At 52.0% G+C, this 22,278-nt stretch overlaps 5 non-coding genes and 15 pseudogenes across 5 annotated transcripts; all 20 read left to right on the forward strand.

Annotated features, from left to right (window-relative positions):
- The first annotated feature begins 18,337 nt into the window (after positions 1 to 18,337).
- On the forward strand, positions 18,338 to 18,456 carry LOC137554673 (5S ribosomal RNA). Its single transcript, XR_011027421.1, has one exon. It is a non-coding gene; the product is annotated as a 5S ribosomal RNA (ribosomal RNA).
- A 61-nt stretch (positions 18,457 to 18,517) lies between these two features.
- Positions 18,518 to 18,636, forward strand: LOC137554674 (5S ribosomal RNA). The gene has a single exon (XR_011027422.1). It is a non-coding gene; the product is annotated as a 5S ribosomal RNA (ribosomal RNA).
- Positions 18,637 to 18,719: 83 nt separating this feature from the next.
- LOC137552418 (5S ribosomal RNA) lies at positions 18,720 to 18,838 on the forward strand (annotated as a pseudogene).
- An 83-nt stretch (positions 18,839 to 18,921) lies between these two features.
- LOC137551002 (5S ribosomal RNA) lies at positions 18,922 to 19,040 on the forward strand (annotated as a pseudogene).
- An 83-nt stretch (positions 19,041 to 19,123) lies between these two features.
- LOC137559246 (5S ribosomal RNA) lies at positions 19,124 to 19,242 on the forward strand (annotated as a pseudogene).
- An 83-nt stretch (positions 19,243 to 19,325) lies between these two features.
- Positions 19,326 to 19,444, forward strand: LOC137557349 (5S ribosomal RNA; annotated as a pseudogene).
- Positions 19,445 to 19,505: 61 nt separating this feature from the next.
- Positions 19,506 to 19,624, forward strand: LOC137548749 (5S ribosomal RNA; annotated as a pseudogene).
- An 83-nt stretch (positions 19,625 to 19,707) lies between these two features.
- Positions 19,708 to 19,826, forward strand: LOC137559307 (5S ribosomal RNA; annotated as a pseudogene).
- An 84-nt stretch (positions 19,827 to 19,910) lies between these two features.
- On the forward strand, positions 19,911 to 20,029 carry LOC137550043 (5S ribosomal RNA; annotated as a pseudogene).
- An 83-nt stretch (positions 20,030 to 20,112) lies between these two features.
- Positions 20,113 to 20,231, forward strand: LOC137549255 (5S ribosomal RNA; annotated as a pseudogene).
- Positions 20,232 to 20,314: 83 nt separating this feature from the next.
- LOC137557692 (5S ribosomal RNA) lies at positions 20,315 to 20,433 on the forward strand (annotated as a pseudogene).
- Positions 20,434 to 20,516: 83 nt separating this feature from the next.
- Positions 20,517 to 20,635, forward strand: LOC137548421 (5S ribosomal RNA; annotated as a pseudogene).
- Positions 20,636 to 20,718: 83 nt separating this feature from the next.
- LOC137551269 (5S ribosomal RNA) lies at positions 20,719 to 20,837 on the forward strand (annotated as a pseudogene).
- Positions 20,838 to 20,920: 83 nt separating this feature from the next.
- On the forward strand, positions 20,921 to 21,039 carry LOC137553029 (5S ribosomal RNA; annotated as a pseudogene).
- Positions 21,040 to 21,122: 83 nt separating this feature from the next.
- LOC137554675 (5S ribosomal RNA) lies at positions 21,123 to 21,241 on the forward strand. The gene has a single exon (XR_011027423.1). It is a non-coding gene; the product is annotated as a 5S ribosomal RNA (ribosomal RNA).
- An 84-nt stretch (positions 21,242 to 21,325) lies between these two features.
- LOC137554676 (5S ribosomal RNA) lies at positions 21,326 to 21,444 on the forward strand. Its single transcript, XR_011027424.1, has one exon. It is a non-coding gene; the product is annotated as a 5S ribosomal RNA (ribosomal RNA).
- An 83-nt stretch (positions 21,445 to 21,527) lies between these two features.
- Positions 21,528 to 21,646, forward strand: LOC137549560 (5S ribosomal RNA; annotated as a pseudogene).
- An 83-nt stretch (positions 21,647 to 21,729) lies between these two features.
- LOC137554678 (5S ribosomal RNA) lies at positions 21,730 to 21,848 on the forward strand. Its single transcript, XR_011027425.1, has one exon. It is a non-coding gene; the product is annotated as a 5S ribosomal RNA (ribosomal RNA).
- An 83-nt stretch (positions 21,849 to 21,931) lies between these two features.
- On the forward strand, positions 21,932 to 22,050 carry LOC137557942 (5S ribosomal RNA; annotated as a pseudogene).
- An 83-nt stretch (positions 22,051 to 22,133) lies between these two features.
- On the forward strand, positions 22,134 to 22,252 carry LOC137552347 (5S ribosomal RNA; annotated as a pseudogene).
- The last annotated feature ends 26 nt before the right edge of the window (positions 22,253 to 22,278 follow it).

Raw genomic sequence — 22,278 nt, forward strand, 5'->3', positions numbered from 1 at the left:
CCTTTGGAGACTGAGGCTTTCACTGGACAGAGAGCCTTCTAAGTGATAACCCTTGAAGGCTGGGGCTTTCACTTGGCAGACAGTGGTCGTACAGGCGGGGTCGGCAACGGGTCAGACAGTAGCGGCACGGAAACGTCAGGCAAATCATAGTTACAAAACAGGCAAGAGGTCGGCAGCGGGTCGGGCAATAACGGTACAGAATCGTCAGGCAAATCGTAGTCGGTTTTCAAGCAATAAGTCGGCAGCAAATCTAATAGGCAGAAGTTCAAAACCAGAAGGCAAAAGCGAGGTCAGAGGTCAAGCAAAAGGCCATAGACTGAAATACAATAAATAGCAATTATAATTATAGCTATCAAAAATCCTAAGCGAAGTGTGACTCCCCGGGGTCCTGCCAGATCAGCACACTAGGAACTGACTAGAGGTCTGAGAGCTAGCACAATGAAGTATTTGCAACAACAGACAAGGAGCAAATGACGGGCAGATCTTTATATCCTAAGGATCATTCAACGGCGCCGCCCAGAAGCCCAGCCAATCAGTGACCTGGGAGCTGTCAGCTGACCGGCTTTCTGGCCGCATAAGAGCGGCGGCGATCTGCGCGCGCGCGAGCCTGGCGCTCGCCATATGTAACAGAAGACCCGGACCTCCCCGTAGCCGACGGGAGGCCCGGGGACGCCGCGGCGGAACATGCCGTGTGTTCAGATGCGGAAGCGGTTTCGCCGCTATCCGCATCAATGGTGACAGCTCCTTTCCGATTGTTTGGGGCATCTGGAAGAAGGCTTGTCAGGAGAAGAAAAGGTGAGCACTACCATCAGTCCTGTGTCATGCCAACAGTAAAGCATCCTGAGACCATTCATGTGTGGGGTTGCTTCTCATCCAAGGGAGTGGGCTCACTCACAATTTTGCCAAAAACACAGCCATAAATAAAGAATGGTAGCAAAACACCCGCAACAGCAACTTCTTCCAACAATCCAACAACAGTTTGGTAAAGAACAATGTATTTTCCAGCACGATGGAGCACTGTGACATAAGGCAAAAATGAAATCTAAGTGGCTCGGGGACCAAAACGTAGAAATGTTGGGTCCATGGCATGGAAACTCCCCAGATCTTAATCCCATTGAGAACTTGTGGTCATTTCTCATGAGGCGAGTGGACAAACAAAAACCAACTAATTCTGAGAAACTCAAAGAAGTGATTATGAGAAAATGAGTTGCTATCAGTCAGGATTTGGCCCAGAAGTTGATTAAGAGCATGCCCAGTTGAATTGCAGAGGTCCTGAAAAAGAAGGGCCAACACTGCAAATACTGACTTTTTGCATAAATCTCATGTAATTGTTAATAAAGACTTTGAAACGTATGAAGTGCTTATATTTATATCTAAGTACATCACATAAACAATTGAAACAAAGAGGCCACTCTGCAGTGTTAGGGAGTCTTGCCTTTGACTCCTTACTGAATAGGTACTGACCCTAGCCCCCCCCCCTCCCCCCACAATTACAATACCTGATGCCTAACGCCCTACCCGATATCTTAACCTAGCCAAACACCCCCCAACCTGACACCTATCGCCACCGCACAAACACCCTACATGATGCCTAACTCTAACCATCCCCCCCAACACACACACAAACACCCTACCAAATGCTTGACCTTAACCCCCCTCCCCCCATAAACATTCTACCTGACACCTAATGCAACCCTCCCCTGCACAAACACCCTACCTGATGCCTAACCGTAACCATCCTCCCCGCACAAACACCCTATCCAATGCTTTACCCTAACTGAACACCCCTTCCAACACCCTACCTGACACCTAAAGCCACCGACCCGCACGAACGCTGTAACGATTGTGGAATCGTATTCGCGGTCAGCGCACCAGACGTGCGCTGACGCGGCGGATTTCCTCCACAAGCGTATATTTGAGGACACCCAGGCTAGGTGCTATGCACCCGCAGAGGGCAATTCCCTCTGGCAGATGGCGCTGTGGAGTGCAGGCGAACACAGTCTCTGCACAGCCACAGATGCCAGACGGGAATTGTACAGATCCAGGACAAGGTACGATCAGGCAGGGCTGGATAGCCCACAAGAAACAGAGCAAAGGGACAGAACCAATGTGTTTCCACCAAACTAAAAGACACACACAAATGGGCAAGCACCATCTACTCAACCATAAATATGGGTAAATACCAGAGTGTGCAGAAGGGAACCAAAAGCAAGTACTGTACAAACAAAAGAAAAAGTAGTTCCCTAAGAAACCGCACCACTCAATTCAATAATGAATAATAAACCAACTTTATTCAGTATACAAGGAATTAAAACACTAAAAACAATAGATCATGGGGCACATGATAATAGGATGAATGTAGTCACAAATCCACAATGCCAGCAAATATATCACAATAAATACACATATATATAAATTATATATGAAAAATAAAATACTAATAAATGTCAAAAACCCCCTGACAAGCTGTCAGCCGATGCGTGCAAAAAGGTAAAGTGCATAGTGCAAAGATGAGGAGGACCAGAGTGATAAACCCTCCAATGAAAATGTGGGATCAATAACCATAAGAAAAAACAGATACAGAAGTTAGGGCTCGTTTCCACTATCGCGAATCTGCATGCGTCCAACGCATGCAGATCCGCACATGTAATACAAGTGGATGGGCCTGTTTCCACTGTAGCGTTGTTGAGGTGCGTTTTTTCCAGCGTGAAAAAAACGCACAAAAGAGCCAACGATTTCGCCTGCGTCGGGAATCCGTGCGAATCGCCGCTAATGTATTTAATAGTAAAAACGCATGCGTTTGTTACATGCGTTTTTACCCGCGATTTCGCGTGCGATTTCGCACCTTTTTCAATTTTATTTAGCCCTGGCAGTGTCATGGTTAATTTCGCATGGCACCCTGCCATGCGAAATCGCATGCGAAATCGCGGGTAAAAACGCATGTGGAAACGCATCCGCATGCGTTTTTACAAGCGTCGGAATGCGGCCGAAATCGCGTCGCAACAGTGGGAACGAGCCCTAAGTGAGGTGCTAGTAGTGGAAAAAGGATATAGGGCTATATGCAGGTGGTGAGAAACAGATAAGGGCTGTATACTAATAGTGTGGCATGGAGAAGGCTGTAGCTTACCAGATAGGAGAGAGAAAGCTGGCAAGGGAAAGGGGTGCCCCACGCACGCCGTCGCGATTCGCTGCCTCCAATGCGCAGCTTCGACTGGGCCAGTCGAAGCTGGCATTGGAGGCAGCGAATCGCGACGGCGTGCGTGGGACACCCCTTTCCCTTGCCAGCTTTCTCTCTCCTACCTGGTAAGCTACAGCCTTCTCCATGCCACACTATTAGTATACAGCCCTTATCTGTTTCTCACCACCTGCATATAGCCCTATATCCTTTTTCCACTACTAGCACCTCACTTACTTCTGTATCTGTTTTTTCTTATGGTTATTGATCCCACATTTTCATTGGAGGGTTTATCACTCTGGTCCTCCTCATCTTTGCACTATGCACTTTACCTTTTTGCATGCATCGGCTGACAGCTTGTCAGGGTTTTTTTGACATTTATTAGTATTTTATTTTTCATATATAATTTATATATATGTGTATTTATTGTGATATATTTGCTGGCATTGTGGATTTGTGACTACATTCATCCTATTATCATGTGCCCCATGATCTATTGTTTTTAGTGTTTTAATTCCTTGTATACTGAATAAAGTTGGTTTATTATTCATTATTGAATTGAGTGGTGCGGTTTCTTAGGGAACTACTTTTTCTTTTGTTTTTCCACCAAACTAGTCGCCACCCAGCGACGGTGAACACACAACGGCGGAAACGAAGTGGGAATGCAATCGCAAGAATGGCGATTGCCAACAGAGACACAAGACTGAGCAAAACAGGGCACGAGGGTAGCAAAGGCACAGCAAATAATACAATGAGGAGATACGGAAAATAACAAACGCTAGCTAACCGCGAACACCGCACTCATTCGCAACAGTGCACGCGGTTATGCGCGGTCTCCACGTGATAAGCACAATAGAGACAAGCACGCCTACCTAACCATTAACAGACAAACATGAAACAGAGGACGCGAGCGCTTGCTTAACGGTTACCTCACCGAGCCTCCAGCAAGCGTAGCAGACAAGACAGGCACACGAAAACAGGGACAAGCGAGAGATAGGATCCACAGCACTAGCGAAAAGTGGCTAGCGCGATCCAGGTACAGAGTAGCAGAACAGAAGGATCCCCAGCGCTAGCGAAAAGTGGCTAGCGCGATCCCAGAAGACAGAACAGAAGGATCCCCAGCGCTAGCGAAAAGTAGCTAGCGCGATCCCAGAAGACAGAACAGAAGGATCCCCAGCGCTAGCGAAAAGTAGCTAGCGCGATCCCAGAAGACAGAACAGAAGGATCCCCAGCGCTAGCGAAAAGTAGCTAGCGCGATCCCAGGAGACAGAACAGAAGAGATAGCTGGTAGCAACCGCTGCACCAGCTATACTCCAAGAACAGAGATCAGAACCGTTTCCTGTCGACCACCGTTGGGACAGGACAATGGCAACAGAACAAACAAACAGATAATACAACCTGACTGGGCTAGAAGGGGAGCCTAAAGCAACCCCCAGGAATTAACTATACTAGATAGCAACGGCTGACACTCCAGCAGTGTCCATCAGGAACAGACCATGGAAGGGAAATGACCAGCAAAGCCTTCTGGGAAACATAAAGCTCTTATAGTGCCAGTCATCAAAGAAGGCAGGTAGGGGATTTGCATAACGAATGTATGCAAATTCCCCAGCAAGAGAACAGACCGGAACTTGCAATGGAAAGACAGGTCTCTGTTCCAGAGTCCTGCAGCATGCAAACCTAAACAATGGTCAAAAGGCTGCCTGCCTGCGCAGGCAGCTGAGCGGATTCTCACAAACGCCCTACCTGATGCCTAACCATCCCCCACACACAAACACCCTACCTGATGCCTAACACCCTCCCCCCCACAAACACCCTACCTGACACTTAATGCCACCGCCCAGTGGTGCTCAGCAGAGCTCGAATATTCGAGTAGCTCGAATATTCGAGCTCTTTTCCAGCTATTCGAGCTCGGTATTCGAGCTCCGAACAGCTGTAGCTATTCGAATGGGCTATTCGCGTACACTCGAATAGCCCATTCACTATTCGAGCTATTCGAGCAAACGGCGCTATTCGAGCTCGGTACCGAGCTCGAATAGTGTCATAGCCCAGATTGATGTCCTTAGAGCCAATCAGAGGGCTCCCAGGCCCTCTGACGGCAGCCAATCACAGAGGGGGACCCTGGCCAGCCCCTACCCTATAAATAGCGGCCGCCATGTTACGTTTCTCCGTGCTTGCCTGAGACTTGTACAGAGAGAGAGTTGCTCCTTTGTGCTTTGGCTTAGCAAGAGCTCTATTGTGGTCATTTACCTAGCGTTTTTGCTCACATACACCTCCTATACACACCTATATTGTTGTTAGTTAGTTAGACATTGTATTTTAGTTAGTAGCATTTGTGTTACATAGAGACAGGCCAGCTGCTGCAGGCTTACAGCTTTAGGCCTCAGGGCCTTGCCTGTGTGGGCAGCTGTCCTCCTGTCCTCTGTTTATTTCTCTCTATTCTATATATTTCTGCTGTCCTTTACTACTGATTGTATTAGTATTGTAGTTATATACTGTCACTGTACTAGGACACTCACTGTCACTGTTCATAGGCTACTAGCTGCTCCTGCGTGTGTGCACTCACTTTCTGTGTACACACTACACACACTCTATTTCCTTCTGATAACTGATTGATTATTGTAATTGATTATTGTAATTAGTTAGTTGTACTTACTGTTACTACTTACTGTACTAGGAGTCTAGGACACTCAGTCACTGTTCATAGGCTACTAGCTCCTGCGTGTGTGCACTCACTGTCTGTGTACACACTACACACACTCTATTTCCTTCTGATAACTGATTGATTATTGTAATTAGTTAGTTGTTTGTACTTACTGTTACTACTTACTCTTACTGTACTAGGAGTCTAGGACACTCAGTCACTGTTCATAGGCTACTAGCTCCTGCGTGTGTGCACTCACTGTCTGTGTACACACACTACACACACTCTATTTCCTTCTGATAACTGATTGATTATTGTAATTAGTTAGTTGTACTTACTGTTACTACTTACTCTTACTGTACTAGGAGTCTAGGACACTCAGTCACTGTTCATAGTCTACTAGCTCCTGCGTGTGTGCACTCACTGTCTGTGTACACACACTACACACACTCTATTTCCTTCTGATAACTGATTGATTATTGTAATTAGTTAGTTGTTTGTACTTACTGTTACTACTTACTCTTACTGTACTAGGAGTCTAGGACACTCAGTCACTGTTCATAGGCTACTAGCTCCTGCGTGTGTGCACTCACTTTCTGTGTACACACTACACACACTCAATTTCCTTCTGATAACTGATTGATTATTGTAATTGATTATTGTAATTAGTTAGTTGTACTTACTGTTACTACTTACTGTACTAGGAGTCTAGGACACTCAGTCACTGTTCATAGGCTACTAGCTCCTGCGTGTGTGCACTCACTGTCTGTGTACACACACTACACACACTCTATTTCCTTCTGATAACTGATTCATTATTGTAATTAGTTAGTTGTACTTACTGACTGTTACTACTTACTTACTTACTGTACTAGGGACACTCACTCAGTCACTGTTCATAGGCTAGCTCCTGCGCGTGTTTGCGCGTGCGTGCGTGCACTCACTGTCTGTAGTGTACACACACTAAATTTACTTGTGATTACTACTGATTATTGTAACTGCTAGTTGTACTTCCTGACTGTTACTACTTACTTACTGTACTAGGGACACTCACTCAGTCACCTCACCCACCAACCCACTCCATTAAAGTACCCCACTTTTCACCCGCCCTTTTAAAAAACTTTTGTCTATACGCCCAAAACATCGAAGATGTCTGGAAGTGGCAGCCAGCGCGGTTTGGGCAAGGGGAAGGGCAGCAAGGGAATCAGGAGGAGAGGGAGCAGCATTGTGGCAGGCCGCGGCCGCGCCATCATGCACAGTTCCGCAGCAGCAGCAGCAGCGTCAGTGGCTAACATTCCTCCCATAGCCACTGGCCGTGGACGCCTTGGGCGCCGCCCAGCAGGAGCATCTGCAACTCACGCTGCAGAGACACAGCAGCAGCAGCGTGTAGCACCTGCTCCGATTTTCCTCCAGGCGGGTCGGAAACGTCCCATTGAGGAAAAGCATGCAGACACTGTGGTGCAACTCATGACGGAGGATGAGCAGCCCGCCATCAGCTCTGCATCCGAGGCCTCCACCCTCACCACCACCCCTGTTCGCAGCAGCCGCCCAGCAGGGCCTGGGGAGGAGGCCAGTTCACCGTCAGTTGGCGACCTGTCATTCAGCAGTCTTTTGACCCCAGGCATCATGAGTCAATTGTCTGCTGTTGTTGGCGATTTTGAGGAGGAGATGCTGATGGGCACTTTGGGGGATGAGGGATTGGACAGTAAGACTGTGGCGACAGTCAAGCAGCCCATCCATGCATCAGGAGAGGAGTTTGGGGGGTCCTCATCCCAGCAGGACATGTTTCAGGAGGGGGAGGATGATGATGACCCGGTGACAGACAGAGACTGGGTGCCACCACCTCCAGGGGATGTCGTCCTCAGCAGCTCTGAGGAGGAGGAGGAGGATGCTCTTGTGGGCCTTGCAAGGAGGCGCATCATTGCAAGCATTGGCAGCAGCAGTAGGCAGGTCCCACAGCCTGCTGGTGTCTCAGGCTCAGCAGCAGCAGCATCTGCCAGTACCACCACCAGCCGCACCCAAGCCCCCCAAGCCCCCCCCCCAACCACCACAGGGAGACAGGCAGCAGCGCTTCCATGCCGTAGGGGGATGTTTCTGTCACCAATCTGGCGATATTTCACCATGCCCACTGTGTACAGCAAGTACGCCACTTGCAACCACTGTCAGCGGAAGTTGAGCAGAGGTGCAGACCCCTTAAAGTTCAGCACCAGCTCGCTCATCAACCACCTTGCTGCGAAACATTTCCACCAGCATGAGGAGTTCCAGAGACTGAAGGCATCTGGTGCTGGCAGTGGCACCACACCCATCACTGCACAGCCTTCAGCAGCAGCAGCAACAGCAGCCACCCGCCCTCCTGCTCCTCCAGCAGCACCAGCAGGAGTGCGGAAACGCACTGCTCCTCCCCCCTCTGCAACTCCTGCCGCCGACACTGAGGCCTGTTCTGGCAGCCAGTCTTCAGTGGCCTCCTCCGCTGTGTCTGCTGATTCCCGTGCCAGCAAAAGGCCACGCCAGAGCCTTTTGAGCGAGTCCTTCCAGGGGGTGGTTAGGGCTCTGCCTCCCAGCAGCCGTCGCGTGCGGCAGCTGAACGGCTTGCTGGCACGGGCCATGTGCTCCCAACTCCTGCCGTACACGCTCGTGCAGGAGGGGAGCGACATTCGTGCGCTGCTTGCTTGCGCAGCCCCAGACTGGCAGCTCCCCAGCAGACACTTTTTCTCCCGCAAGGCCATTCCTGCACTGCACCGCTTTGTGATGGCCAATGTGGAGCGAGGGCTGGAGCACGCGGTTGGTGAAAGGGTCCACGTCACCATGGACTCCTGGAGCAGCCGCTTCGGGACAGGCCGCTACCTGTCCTTCACTGTCCACTGGGTCAGCTTGGTGGAAGGGGGTGAGGATGGGAGAGCAGCAGCGGGCACAGCAGCAGCAGCAACACAGTGGGTGGTGCCACCCCGCAGGGTCAGGGGAACTGCAGCAGGTTCCTCCGATCCTCTGCCATCCTCCGGCACACCTGGCCAAACCCCCCGCCTCAGCAGCAGCGTGAAGGCCCGCCACTGCCAAGCGCTGCTGCACTTGGTCAGCCTTGGGAAGACCAAGCTGACGGCAACCCATGTGTTGGCCAAACTCCAGGAGCAGGAGAGGATTTGGCTGACCCCCAGAGGCCTCAGAGTCGGAGAGGTGGTGGCCGACAATGGGGCCAATCTGGTTGCCGCAATAGACAGGGGAAACCTGACCCACATCCCCTGTCTTGCCCACGTGCTGAACCTGGTGGTGCAGAAGTTCTTGCGCACCTACCAGGGGATGGGCGAACTGCTGGAAACGGCAAGGAACGTTGTGCGTCACTTCCGGCGCTCGGCTGCAGCCTGTGCGAGCCTGGAAGACGTGCAAAAGGAGCTGGATCTGCCACGCCATCGGCTGATCCTTGACGTTCCGACTCGCTGGAACTCCACCCTGGCGATGTTGGAGCATCTGGTTGAACAGAAGCACGCTGTCAACCAGTACCTTGCCCTGGCCACTGTTTCCGCCGCTCAGAGAAGGGACAAGACCAGCAACATCCCGTCCATCGTCCCCGATGATGACTGGAGGCACATGCAGCAGGTGTGCTTAGTGCTGGCTCCCTTTCTGCAGGCCACTAACATGGTGAGCAGGGACCATGCTATGGTCTGCGAGTGGGTGCCCCTGGTTTGTCTGCTGAACAGGGCCCTCGATGCTTTGCTGGAACAGGGAGCGGCAGCCTTGGACCAGCAGGAGCGGCAAGCAGCTGCACAGTCCACCTCTGAGGGGGAGGAGGAGGAGGACTTGGTGGAGGTCCCTGACCTTGCTGGTGATGAGGGGGAGCAGCACAGTGCAGCTGAGTTGGTGCGGGGGTAGAGAGAGGATGAGGCTGACGAGGCAGAGGAGGAGGATGAGGACAGCAGCACTGCCGTCGATGTGCCAGCAGACGTGGCCCGCCTCTTCCCAATGGCAGCGCACATGCTGACGTGCCTGCGCAGAGACCCCAGGGTGATCCAGATGAAGCAGAGGGAGGACATCTGGATCAGCATGATGTTGGACCCACGCCTCAAGGGGAAGTTGAGCCAGTTCCTGCCGCCTGCAGGAGGAGACCCAGCGCAACAAATAAGGAGCTTGCAGCAGGCCCTTGTTGAGCGCTTGGAGGAAGCCTTCCCCCAGCCTTCCACCCCCACTGTCCAGCAGCCAGCACAGAGGCAGCAGCAGGTGCCTGCATCCAGCAGCAAGCGCCCCACAGACCTGCTGTCTCTCAGCCATGAGCTCTACAGGACTGTAGAGGCTCCGGCAGCAGTGACTAGAGAGGAGGTGCATGCAGCAGCATCCTCCACCGGTCACAGCCAGCGCCTGACCCGCATGGTGGCTGACTACATGGGGTCCTACAGCGGGCTTGACAGCGATGCCCCTGTTGATCCCATGGAGTATTGGGTCAAGCGCCTGGAGATCTGGAGCGAGCTGGCGCAGTACGCCCTGGAAGTGCTGTCCTGCCCCCCTTCCAGCGTGCTGTCCGAGCGCTGCTTCAGTGCAGCTGGTGGTGTGGTCACCGAGAAACGCTCACGTCTGTCTCACAAGTCTGTGGACAGACTGACGTTTCTCAAGATGAACCAGGCGTGGGTGGAAGGCGAGTTCCTGGCCCCTGTTGTCGGCGAGAGGGGGACATGAACTGGCTAAGAACCATCGTTAATGTGCCTTACCACCCTTTACCACCTCCTGGCTCCTGCTCACTAAGCCAGCCTGGTTCACTTTGACTATTACGTCGCCTGCAGCCACACATTTTACACCTACAGTGGGCTGCTGTGTACTGCCCTTCTGCTGTCTGTCTGTGTTTCCCACTGCCAGGGTACACAGATTTACCTTCTGCTGCCACTCTGCCACCAGCTATTACGTCAAACAATAGCTATATATCTGTGTAATTTGTTTTACAAACAAAACCAAAAAACCATTAAAAAAAAAAAGGTTTAATTTTTCTGAGGTGCCCGGGTTGAAAACTGTGTTGTCCCAGTTGTGTATTGGACACGATGTGGGCTGCACGACCGCTGTCTGGGACCTCCTGTTGTGTTCATTTACGGCCTGGTATCACCGCTAGGTACCAGGGCTATTATGTCACGCTGCCTGCCTGCTGCCACACTCACACTACTCCTCCATTCCTCCTGCTGCTGCTGTCTGTCTGTGTTTCCCACTGCCAGGGTACACAGAATTACCTTCTGCTGCCAGTCTGCCACCAGCTATTACGTCAAACAATAGCTGCTCACATTACTCCTCCATTCCTCCTGCTGCTGCTGCTGTCTGTCTGTGTTTCCCACTGCCAGGGTACACAGATTTACCTTCTGCTGCCACTCTGCCACCAGCTATTACGTCAAAAAATAGCTATATCTGTGTAATTGGTTGTAAAAACAAAACAAAAAAACCCCCCAAAAAAAAGGTTTAATTTTTCTGAGGTGCCCGGGTTGAAAACTGTGTTGTCCCAGTTGTGTATTGGACACAATGTGGGCTGCACGACCGCTGTCTGGGACCTCCTGTTGTGTTCATTTACGGCCTGGTATCACCGCTAGGTACCAGGGCTATTATGTCACGCTGCCTACCTGCTGCCACACTCACACTACTCCTCCATTCCTCCTGCTGATGCTGCTGTCTGTCTGTGTTTCCCACTGCCAGGGTACACAGAATTAGCTTCTGCTGCCACTCTGCCACCAGCTATTACGTCAAACAATAGCTGCTCACATTACTCCTCCATTCCTCCTGCTGCTGCTGCTGTCTGTCTGTGTTTCCCACTGCCAGGGTACACAGATTTACCTTCTGCTGCCACTCTGCCACCAGCTATTACGTCAAAAAATAGCTATATCTGTGTAATTGGTTGTAAAAACAAAACAAAAAAAACCAAAAAAAAAAAGGTTTAATTTTTCTGAGGTGCCCGGGTTGAAAACTGTGTTGTCCCAGTTGTGTATTGGACACAATGTGGGCTGCACGACCGCTGTCTGGGACCTCCTGTTGTGTTCATTTACGGCCTGGTATCACCGCTAGGTAACAGGGCTATTATGTCACGCTGCCTACCTGCTGCCACACTCACACTACTCCTCCATTCCTCCTGCTGATGCTGCTGTCTGTCTGTGTTTCCCACTGCCAGGGTACACAGAATTAGCTTCTGCTGCCACTCTGCCACCAGCTATTACGTCAAACAATAGCTGCTCACATTACTCCTCCATTCCTCCTGCTGCTGCTGCTGTCTGTCTGTGTTTCCCACTGCCAGGGTACACAGATTTACCTTCTGCTGCCACTCTGCCACCAGCTATTACATCAAAAAATAGCTATATCTGTGTAATTGGTTGTAAAAACAAAACAAAAAAAACCAAAAAAAAAAAGGTTTAATTTTTCTGAGGTGCCCGGGTTAAAAACTGTGTTTGTCACGTTCCGTAACAACTAGAGAGGACAGAGAGTGACTGATCTCTGGAGATCTGCAGTATCGCCAGAAATACAGATATACCTGATTATAAGTGATCTGCAGTCTCACCGATAATCCGATATATACGCTAACCTCTGTCCACCCAAAATGGGGTGTAATGATTGGTGCAAACAATAATAGCGTATTGTTCTGTGGCGAGGGCCCACAGAACACAGACTACCGTCCAGCGGCAAGGGCCCACTGGCGGGGATGGTCGACAAGCAAGGATCGGCAACAGGTAATCAGAAATACGAGGTACAGAATCAGGAGGCGGAGTCGGAGACTAGAAGGCTAGCCGGGGTTCGGCAACAGAGATCAGAGATACGAGGTACAGAGACGGTAGGCAAGAGAGTAAACGAGGGCACAGCAAGGTAGGCAACGGGAAATCAGATAGGCAGCAGTACAGAAGGATTAGGCAAACTCAGAGTCAAGGACAGGCAAAAGATCAAAGACACAGGTAAATACAATGGTATATTTCTTCCAGTACCTATATATTGGCGTAACCAATATATAAGTATACTGTGGATCCGAGAGCTAGCACAGAGTGTGATCGCTACAGCGGACAAGGAGTACTGACAGTCTGCTGCTTAAATGCAGATTGTTCCTCCAGGAACCCCCACCCCCCGGATGATGTCAGCAAGGGGCGGAGCGTGCCTCCACAGGGCGGATCAAGGCAACCTTCTCCTCAGGGCATAAAGGGCCTGACGCTCCGTGCGTGAGCGCGTTGCCCGGCCCTGCAATGATGACCTGTGGCTGTGACGGCCGCCGGCGCCGCCAGCTGATGCCGACCGGAAGTTCGGGGATCCGGTGACGTCAGCGCTGCGAGCGGCGTCCATACTGGCCGCCGCTGAAGAGGTGAGTCTCTCCCTGACATTACCCCTCCCCTGAGGCGTGGTCTCCGAACGCGCTAAGGAAGGTTTATCAGGATGGGAGTCATGAAACTCCTGTATGAGTTCTTGTGCGTGGCAATGATGAGCTGGTACCCATGATCTCTCCTCAGGACCGTATCCCCTCCAATGAACCAGATACTGGAGAGACCTCCTAAGAAATCGAGAATCCAGTATTCTCTCGACCTCATACTCAGGCTCACCATCCACTAACACAGGAGGAGGACCAGGGTCCACATGCACCGCAGGTTTTAGTAATGACACATGAAATGTTCTCACCCCACGCATAGATTGAGGCAACGTTATCTGATAAGAAACTTTATTGATTCTTTTAGCTACTGGATATGGACCCACAAATTTAGGCCCAAGCTTAGCTGAAGGTTGCCGTAAGGCGATATGCCGAGTGGAAATCCATACAAGATCCCCGGGAGAGAACTCCCACTCAGGTGAACGCTTTCGGTCAGCCTGTACTTTCTGGAGTGAAACCGATTTCTTTAAATTGGCATTTACTTCCTTCCATCGGGATTTTAGTGTCTCCTGCCAGTTTTCTAGGGCAGGAAAAGGAGAAGAACTAACAGGAAAGGGGGAAAACCTGGGAGATCTCCCATTAACAATCTGAAAGGGTGAAAACCCTGAGGAAGAGTTCCGGAGATTGTTATGGGCAAATTCGGCGTATGGTAAGTATTGTACCCATTCTGTTTGGTTATCTGCCACATAACACCGGAGATACTGTTCCAGTGACTGGTTCACCCTCTCTGTCTGACCATTGGTCTGAGGGTGATAACCAGATGAAAATGAAAGCGTAATTCCTAGTACTCTGCAAAATTCTTTCCAAAATTCCGAGATAAACTGCACCCCCCTGTCAGACACTAAATTCTCCGGGACCCCATGAAGGTGAAGGACATGGACTACGAATAGCTCAGCCAGTTCCTTGGCGGAGGGAAATTTTCTCAATGGCACAAAATGAGCCATTTTAGAAAATCGGTCAATAATGACCCAAATCACCGTGTTACCATCTGAAGAAGGCAATTCCCCCACAAAATCCATGGATATGTGAGTCCAGGGTTCAGAGGGTATGGGCAGGGGTTGGAGGGTACCTACTGGGGATATATGTGAGGGTTTGCTCCGTGAACATACTGCACAAGAGGCAACAAATTCCTCGACATCCCTCCTCCAGTTGGGCCACCAGACACTCCTGGATAACAATTCTCTGGTTCTGTCAATTCCAGGATGACCTGCCAGTCTGGATGAATGGAACAACTGCAACACCTGTAACCTAAACTGTAACGGAACAAACATCAGATCAGGTGGCTTCCCCGTCGGACTGTCTGGTTGATGAGGAAGAAGAACAGAGGCAAGATCCTCCCTCGAATCTACACAAGCCAACACCACTTTCTCAGATAAAATTGGATCTGGTTCAGAGGGCAATACCGACTCTATGTCAAAACATCGGGAGAGGGCATCTGCTTTGACATTTTTACTTCCCGGTCTGAATGTGATAATGAAGTCAAACCGGGAAAAAAATAAAGACCACCGTGCTTGTCTGGGATTCAATCTCTTGGCCCCCTTCAGATACTCCAAATTCTTATGATCTGTATAAACTGTGATCACATGTTCTGCCCCCTCAAGCCAGTGTCGCCACTCTTCAAATGCCAACTTCACAGCAAGCAATTCCCTATTGCCAATATCATAATTTTTCTCTGCTTCGGAAAATTTTTTCGAAAAAAAAGCGCAGGGATGGAGTCTTCCCTGTGACCCGGTGTATTGTGACAAGACTGCCCCAACCCCAATCTCAGATGCATCTACTTCCACAATAAATGGTCTGGAAGAATCCACGTGATGCAAAATGGGGGCGGAACAGAACGCTGTCTTAAGGTTTTGAAAAGCGGAAATGGCCTCGGAAGACCAATTGACGGTGTTAGCCCCTTTCTTGGTCATGTCAGTAAGAGGGGCTATCAAGGCGGCATACCCCTTTATGAATTTTCTGTAATAATTAGAAAACCCCAAAAATCGTTGTAGGGCCTTCAGTCCAACTGGCTGAGGCCAGTTCAAAACCGCCGTGACCTTGCTGTTATCCATAGATAACCCGGAACTTGAGATTATATAACCTAAAAATGGAACCTCTGTGACCTCAAATAAAGATTTTTCTAATTTAGCATATAATGAATTCTCACGTAATTTGAGCAAAACATACTGAACTTGTGACCGATGTTCCTTGATATCATGAGAAAAGACCAGGATGTCATCTAGATAGACGACCACGAACCTCCCCACAACGTCCCTGAAAATGTCATTGACCAGCTCCTGGAAGACAGCGGGAGCATTACACAGACCAAAAGGCATGACCGTATATTCGTAATGCCCGTCCTGAGTGTTGAACGCTGTCTTCCACTCGTCCCCCTGCCTAATTCTGACCAAATTGTAAGCTCCCCTGAGATCTAACTTGGTAAATATCTGGGCACCTGTGACCTGATTAAAGAGATCATCGATCAGGGGGAGCGGATAACGATTTTTAATTGTAATGGCGTTAAGAGCTCTGTAGTCAATACAAGGCCGCAGGCCACCATCTTTTTTCTTTACAAAGAAAAACCCTGCCCCAGCGGGTGACTTAGAGGGTCTAATGAACCCTTTCTCCAAGTTCTCCTGGATGTATTCCCTCATGGCCACTTTCTCGGGACCAGTGAGATTGTAAAGGTGACCCCTGGGAGGCATGGTTCCAGGTCTGAGTTCAATCGGGCAGTCATACGGTCTGTGAGGTGGCAGTGAATCAGCAGATCGTGGACAGAACACGTCGGCATAAGATACATATGGCTGAGGGAGTCCCTGAAGAACTAACTGAGTGGCACGGAGAGGTATTTGGGAAATACAGTGCTTCTGACAGTATGGTGACCAGGATAATAATTGCCCGGAGGCCCAATCTATTTGTGGGGAATGCAGACGTAGCCATGGTAGGCCCAAAATAATAGGACAAGAAGGCATTCTGATTAGATAAAATCGTAACCTCTCACAATGTAAGATCCCCACAGTACATGTCAACTCAGGTGTGACGGAGACCGGCAAACTATCCTGTAATGGCGAATCATCAATGGCCGTGACTATGATATGTTTTTCTAACGGGATGACTGGTATGCCCATCTTTAAAGCTAGACTAGAGTCCATAAAATTGGCTGCAGCGCCTGTATCAATAAAAGCCTGCAGTAAACTGACCTGTTTATTCCAGGAAATGGAAATAGGTAATAACACTTTATCTCTGGGAGGTATCGAATTCTCGCCCAGGGTAGTACCTCCGACTAACCCTAGGCGGAGAAGTTTTCCGCCTTCCTGGTACAAACAGATGCGATATGACCTTTCTCCCCACAATAAAGACATAGACCCTCCTTTCTTCTTCTTAACTTTTCTGTCTCAGATAGCTTAGAATGACCCAACTGCATGGGCTCATCAGTGGAAGGAGAGCTGGGAAGACTTATGGGAGTTTGAAGTCGCATAATGGGTCGTTGTCTAGATGACTTATGAAAACGTACCCTTCGATCAATTTTAATAGCAAGGCTTATGGCTTCATCCAGAGTTCTGGGTTCAGGGTGACTTAACATTAATTCAGATATAGAGTCAGCTAACCCCGTCAGAAACCTATCTAAAAGAGACTGTGCCTCCCACCTGGTGGAGAACGACCACTTGCGGAACTCTGCCGCATAAGTCTCAACAGAGTTCTGACCTTGTCTGAGTCTCTTGAGTTTCATTTCAGCTGTGGCGGCTATATCTGGATCATCATATACCACCGCCATGGCATTAAAAAAGTTCTCAACAGAGGTAAGGGCCTCATGACCTAAGGGTAAGCTGTAGGCCCAGGTCTGTGAGTTGCCCTGTAAGAGGGTCTTTATAAGCGTGACCCTTTGTAATTCTGAACCAGATGAGATAGGACGCATCAAAAAATAAGACTGACAGCGATCCCGAAAATTTCGGAAATCGGAACGTTCCCCTGAAAATGGTATCGGTAACGGCATCTTAGGTTCGACAGGTGCTATGGGAGCGGGAACACCTGGTGCCTGCAAGTTTTGCACAGTCTCTGTTAGTCGGTTGATCTGGACCTGCTGGTTTTTAATGGTCTGGTCCAATTGAGCAACGACTGTAGTCAGAGTATTGACCTGCTGGACCAGGGCTTCCATATTAAGTGGTCCGCTGTACTGTCACGTTCCGTAACAACTAGAGAGGACAGAGAGTGACTGATCTCTGGAGATCTGCAGTATCGCCAGAAATACAGATATACCTGATTATAAGTGATCTGCAGTCTCACCGATAATCCGATATATACGCTAACCTCTGTCCACCCAAAATGGGGTGTAATGATTGGTGCAAACAATAATAGCGTATTGTTCTGTGGCGAGGGCCCACAGAACACAGACTACCGTCCAGCGGCAAGGGCCCACTGGCGGGGATGGTCGACAAGCAAGGATCGGCAACAGGTAATCAGAAATACGAGGTACAGAATCAGGAGGCGGAGTCGGAGACTAGAAGGCTAGCCGGGGTTCGGCAACAGAGATCAGAGATACGAGGTACAGAGACGGTAGGCAAGAGAGTAAACGAGGGCACAGCAAGGTAGGCAACGGGAAATCAGATAGGCAGCAGTACAGAAGGATTAGGCAAACTCAGAGTCAAGGACAGGCAAAAGATCAAAGACACAGGTAAATACAATGGTATATTTCTTCCAGTACCTATATATTGGCGTAACCAATATATAAGTATACTGTGGATCCGAGAGCTAGCACAGAGTGTGATCGCTACAGCGGACAAGGAGTACTGACAGTCTGCTGCTTAAATGCAGATTGTTCCTCCAGGAACCCCCACCCCCCGGATGATGTCAGCAAGGGGCGGAGCGTGCCTCCACAGGGCGGATCAAGGCACCTTCTCCTCAGGGCATAAAGGGCCTGACGCTCCGTGCGTGAGCGCGTTGCCCGGCCCTGCAATGATGACCTGTGGCTGTGACGGCCGCCGGCGCCGCCAGCTGATGCCGACCGGAAGTTCGGGGATCCGGTGACGTCAGCGCTGCGAGCGGCGTCCATACTGGCCGCCGCTGAAGAGGTGAGTCTCTCCCTGACACCCAGGTGCTGCAGGCGTTTTTTTTGGGTTTGACGCCCAATGGCTATGAGCACGCGTGGGAAGCCTCACCTTCAAGGCGCCGGAACGGCGCATTGGAGGTTGCCTGCGGCCACACTAAGCCGAAAGCGCCCGCTCTCGTCAGATCGCGGAAGCTAAGCGGCTTCAGGCCTGGTTAGTAGCTGCATGGGAGACCGGCTGTGAACCCCAGGTGCTGCAGGCGTTATTTTGGGTTTGAGGCCCAATGGCTATGAGCACGCGTGGGAAGCCTCGCCTTGGAGGTTGCCTGCGGCCACACTAAGCCGAAAGCGCCCGCTCTCGTCAGATCGCGGAAGCTAAGCGGCTTCAGGCCTGGTTAGTAGCTGCATGGGAGACCGGCTGTGAACCCCAGGTGCTGCAGGCGTTTTTTTGGGTTTGAGGCCCAATGGCTATGAGCACGCGTGGGAAGCCTCACCTTCAAGGCGCCGGAACGGCGCTTTGGAGGTTGCCTGCGGCCGCACTAAGCCGAAAGCGCCCGCTCTTGTCAGATCGCGGAAGCTAAGCGGCTTCAGGCCTGGTTAGTAGCTGCATGGGAGACTGGCTGTGAACCCCAGGTGCTGCAGGTGTTTTTTTGGGTTTGAGGCCCAATGGCTATGAGCACGCGTGGGAAGCCTCACCTTCAAGGCGCCGGAACGGCGCCTTGGAGGTTGTCTGTGGCCACACTAAGCCGAAAGCGCCCGCTCTCGTCAGATTGCGGAAGCTAAGTGGCTTCAGGCCTGGTTAGTAGCTGCATGGGAGACCGGCTGTGAACCCCAGGTGCTGCAGGCGTTTTTTTGGGTTTGAGGCCCAATGGCTATGAGCACGCGTGGGAAGCCTCACCTTCAAGGCGCCGGAACGGCGCCTTGGAGGTTGCCTGCGGCCACACTAAGCCGAAAGCGCCCGCTCTCGTCAGATCGCAGAAGCTAAGCGGCTTTAGGCCTGGTTAGTAGCTGCGTGGGAGACCGGCTGTGAACCCCAGGTGCTGCAGGCGTTTTTTTGGGTTTGACGCCCAATGGCTATGAGCACGCGTGGGAAGCCTCACCTTCAAGGCGCCGGAACGGCGCATTGGAGGTTGCCTGCGGCCACACTAAGCCGAAAGCGCCCGCTCTCGTCAGATCGCGGAAGCTAAGCGGCTTCAGGCCTGGTTAGTAGCTGCATGGGAGACCGGCTGTGAACCCCAGGTGCTGCAGGTGTTTTTTTGGGTTTGAGGCCCAATGGCTATGAGCACGCGTGGGAAGCCTCGCCTTGGAGGTTGCCTGCGGCCACACTAAGCCGAAAGCGCCCGCTCTCGTCAGATCGCGGAAGCTAAGTGGCTTCAGGCCTGGTTAGTAGCTGCATGGGAGACCGGCTGTGAACCCCAGGTGCTGCAGGAGTTTTTTTGGGTTTGAGGCCCAATGGCTATGAGCACGCGTGGGAAGCCTCACCTTCAAGGCGCCGGAACGGCGCCTTGGAGGTTTCCTGCGGCCACACTAAGCCAAAAGCGCCCGCTCTCGTCAGATCGCGGAAGCTAAGTGGCTTCAGGCCTGGTTAGTAGCTGCATGGGAGACCGGCTGTGAACCCCAGGTGCTGCAGGCGTTTTTTTTGGGTTTGAGGCCCAATGGCTATGAGCACGCGTGGGAAGCCTCACCTTCAAGGCGCCGGAACGGCGCCTTGGAGGTTACCTGCGGCCAAACTAAGCCGAAAGCGCCCGCTCTTGTCAGATCACGGAAGCTAAGCGGCTTCAGGCCTGGTTAGTAGCTGCATGGGAGACCGGCTGTGAACCCCAGGTGCTGCAGGTGTTTTTTTGGGTTTGAGGCCCAATGGCTATGAGCACGCGTGGGAAGCCTCACCTTCAAGGCGCCGGAACGGCGCCTTGGAGGTTGCCTGCGGCCACACTAAGCCGAAAGCGCCCGCTCTCTTCAGATCGCGGAAGCTAAGCGGCTTCAGGCCTGGTTAGTAGCTGCATGGGAGACCGGCTGTGAACCCCAGGTGCTTCAGGCGTTTTTTTGGGTTTGAGGCCCAATGGCTATGAGCACGCGTGGGAAGCCTCACCTTCAAGGCGCCGGAACGGCGCCTTGGAGGTTGCCTGCGGCCACACTAAGCCGAAAGCGCACGCTCTCATCAGATCGCGGAAGCTAAGCGGCTTCAGGCCTGGTTAGTAGCTGCATGGGAGACCGGCTGTGAACCCCAGGTGCTGCAGGCATTTTTTTGGGTTTGAGGCCCAATGGCTATGAGCACGTGTGGGAAGCCTCACCTTCAAGGCGCCGGAACGGCGCCTTGGTGGTTGCCTGCGGCCACACTAAGCCGAAAGCGCCCGCTCTCATCAGATCGCGGAAGCTGAGCGGCTTCAGGCCTGGTTAGTAGCTGCATGGGAGACCGGCTGTGAACCCCAGGTGCTGCAGGTGTTTTTTTGGGTTTGAGGCCCAATGGCTATGAGCACGCGTGGGAAGCCTCACCTTCAAGGCGCCGGAACGGCGCCTTGGAGGTTACCTGCGGCCACACTAAGCCGAAAGCGCCCGCTCTCGTCAGATCACGGAAGCTAAGCGGCTTCAGGCCTGGTTAGTAGCTGCATGGGAGACCGGCTGTGAACCCCAGGTGCTTCAGGTGTTTTTTTGGGTTTGAGGCCCAATGGCTATGAGCACGCGTGGGAAGCCTCACCTTCAAGGCGCCGGAACGGCGCCTTGGAGGTTGCCTGCGGCCACACTAAGCCGAAAGCGCACGCTCTCGTCAGATTGCGGAAGCTAAGCGTCTTCAGGCCTGGTTAGTAGCTGCATGGGAGACCGGCTGTGAACCCCAGGTGCTGCAGGTGTTTTTTTGGGTTTGAGGCCCAATGGCTATAAGCACGCGTGGGAAGCCTCACCTTCAAGGCGCCGGAACGGCGCCTTGGAGGCTGCCTGCGGCCACACTAAGCCGAAAGCGCCCGCTCTCGTCAGATCGCGGAAGCTAAGCGGCTTCAGGCCTGGTTAGTAGCTGCATGGGAGACCGGCTGTGAACCCCAGGTGCTGCAGGCGTTTTTTTTGGGTTTGAGGCCCAATGGCTATGAGCACGCGTGGGAAGCCTCACCTTCAAGGCGCCGGAACGGCGCCGTGGAGGTTGCCTGCGGCCACACTAAGCCGAAAGCGCCCGCTCTCGTCAGATCGCGGAAGCTAAGCGGCTTCAGGCCTGGTTAGTAGCTGCATGGGAGACCGGCTGTGAACCCCAGGTGCTGCAGGCGTTTTTTTGGGTTTGAGGCCCAATGGCTATGAGCACGCGTGGGAAGCCTCACCTTCAAGGCGCCGGAACGGCGCCTTGGAGGTTGCCTGCGGCCACACTAAGCCGAAAGCGCCCGCTCTCGTCAGATCGCGGAATCTAAGCGGCTTCAGGCCTGGTTAGTAGCTGCATGGGAGACCGGCTATGAACCCCAGGTGCTGCAGGCGTTTTTTTGGGTTTGAGGCCCAATGGCTATGAGCACGCGTGGGAAGCCTCACCTTCAAGGCGCCGGAACGGCGCCTTGGAGGTTGCCTGCGGCCACACTAAGCCGAAAGCGCCCGCTCTCGTCAGATCGCGGAAGCTAAGCGGCTTCAGGCCTGGTTAGTAGCTGCATGGGAGACCGGCTGTGAACCCCAGGTGCTGCAGGCGTTTTTTTGGGTTTGAGGCCCAATGGCTATGAGCACGCGTGGGAAGCCTCACCTTCAAGGCGCCGGAACGGCGCCGTGGAGGTTGCCTGCGGCCACACTAAGCCGAAAGCGCCCGCTCTCGTCAGATCGCGGAAGCTAAGCGGCTTCAGGCCTGGTTAGTAGCTGCATGGGACACCGGCTGTGAACCCCAGGTGCTGCAGGCGTTTTTTTGGGTTTGAGGCCCAATGGCTATGAGCACGCAAGGGAAGCCTCACCTTCAAGGCGCCGGAACGGCGCCTTGGAGGTTGCCTGCGGCCACACTAAGCCGAAAGCGCCCGCTCTCGTTAGATTGCGGAAGCTAAGCACCTTCAGGCCTGGTTAGTAGCTGCATGGGAGACCGGCTGTGAACCCCAGGTGCTGCAGGCGTTTTTTTGGGTTTGAGGCCCAATGGC

Source organism: Hyperolius riggenbachi, chromosome 2 (genome assembly GCF_040937935.1).
Source record: "Hyperolius riggenbachi isolate aHypRig1 chromosome 2, aHypRig1.pri, whole genome shotgun sequence".
NCBI classification, from domain to species: Eukaryota; Metazoa; Chordata; class Amphibia; order Anura; family Hyperoliidae; genus Hyperolius; species Hyperolius riggenbachi.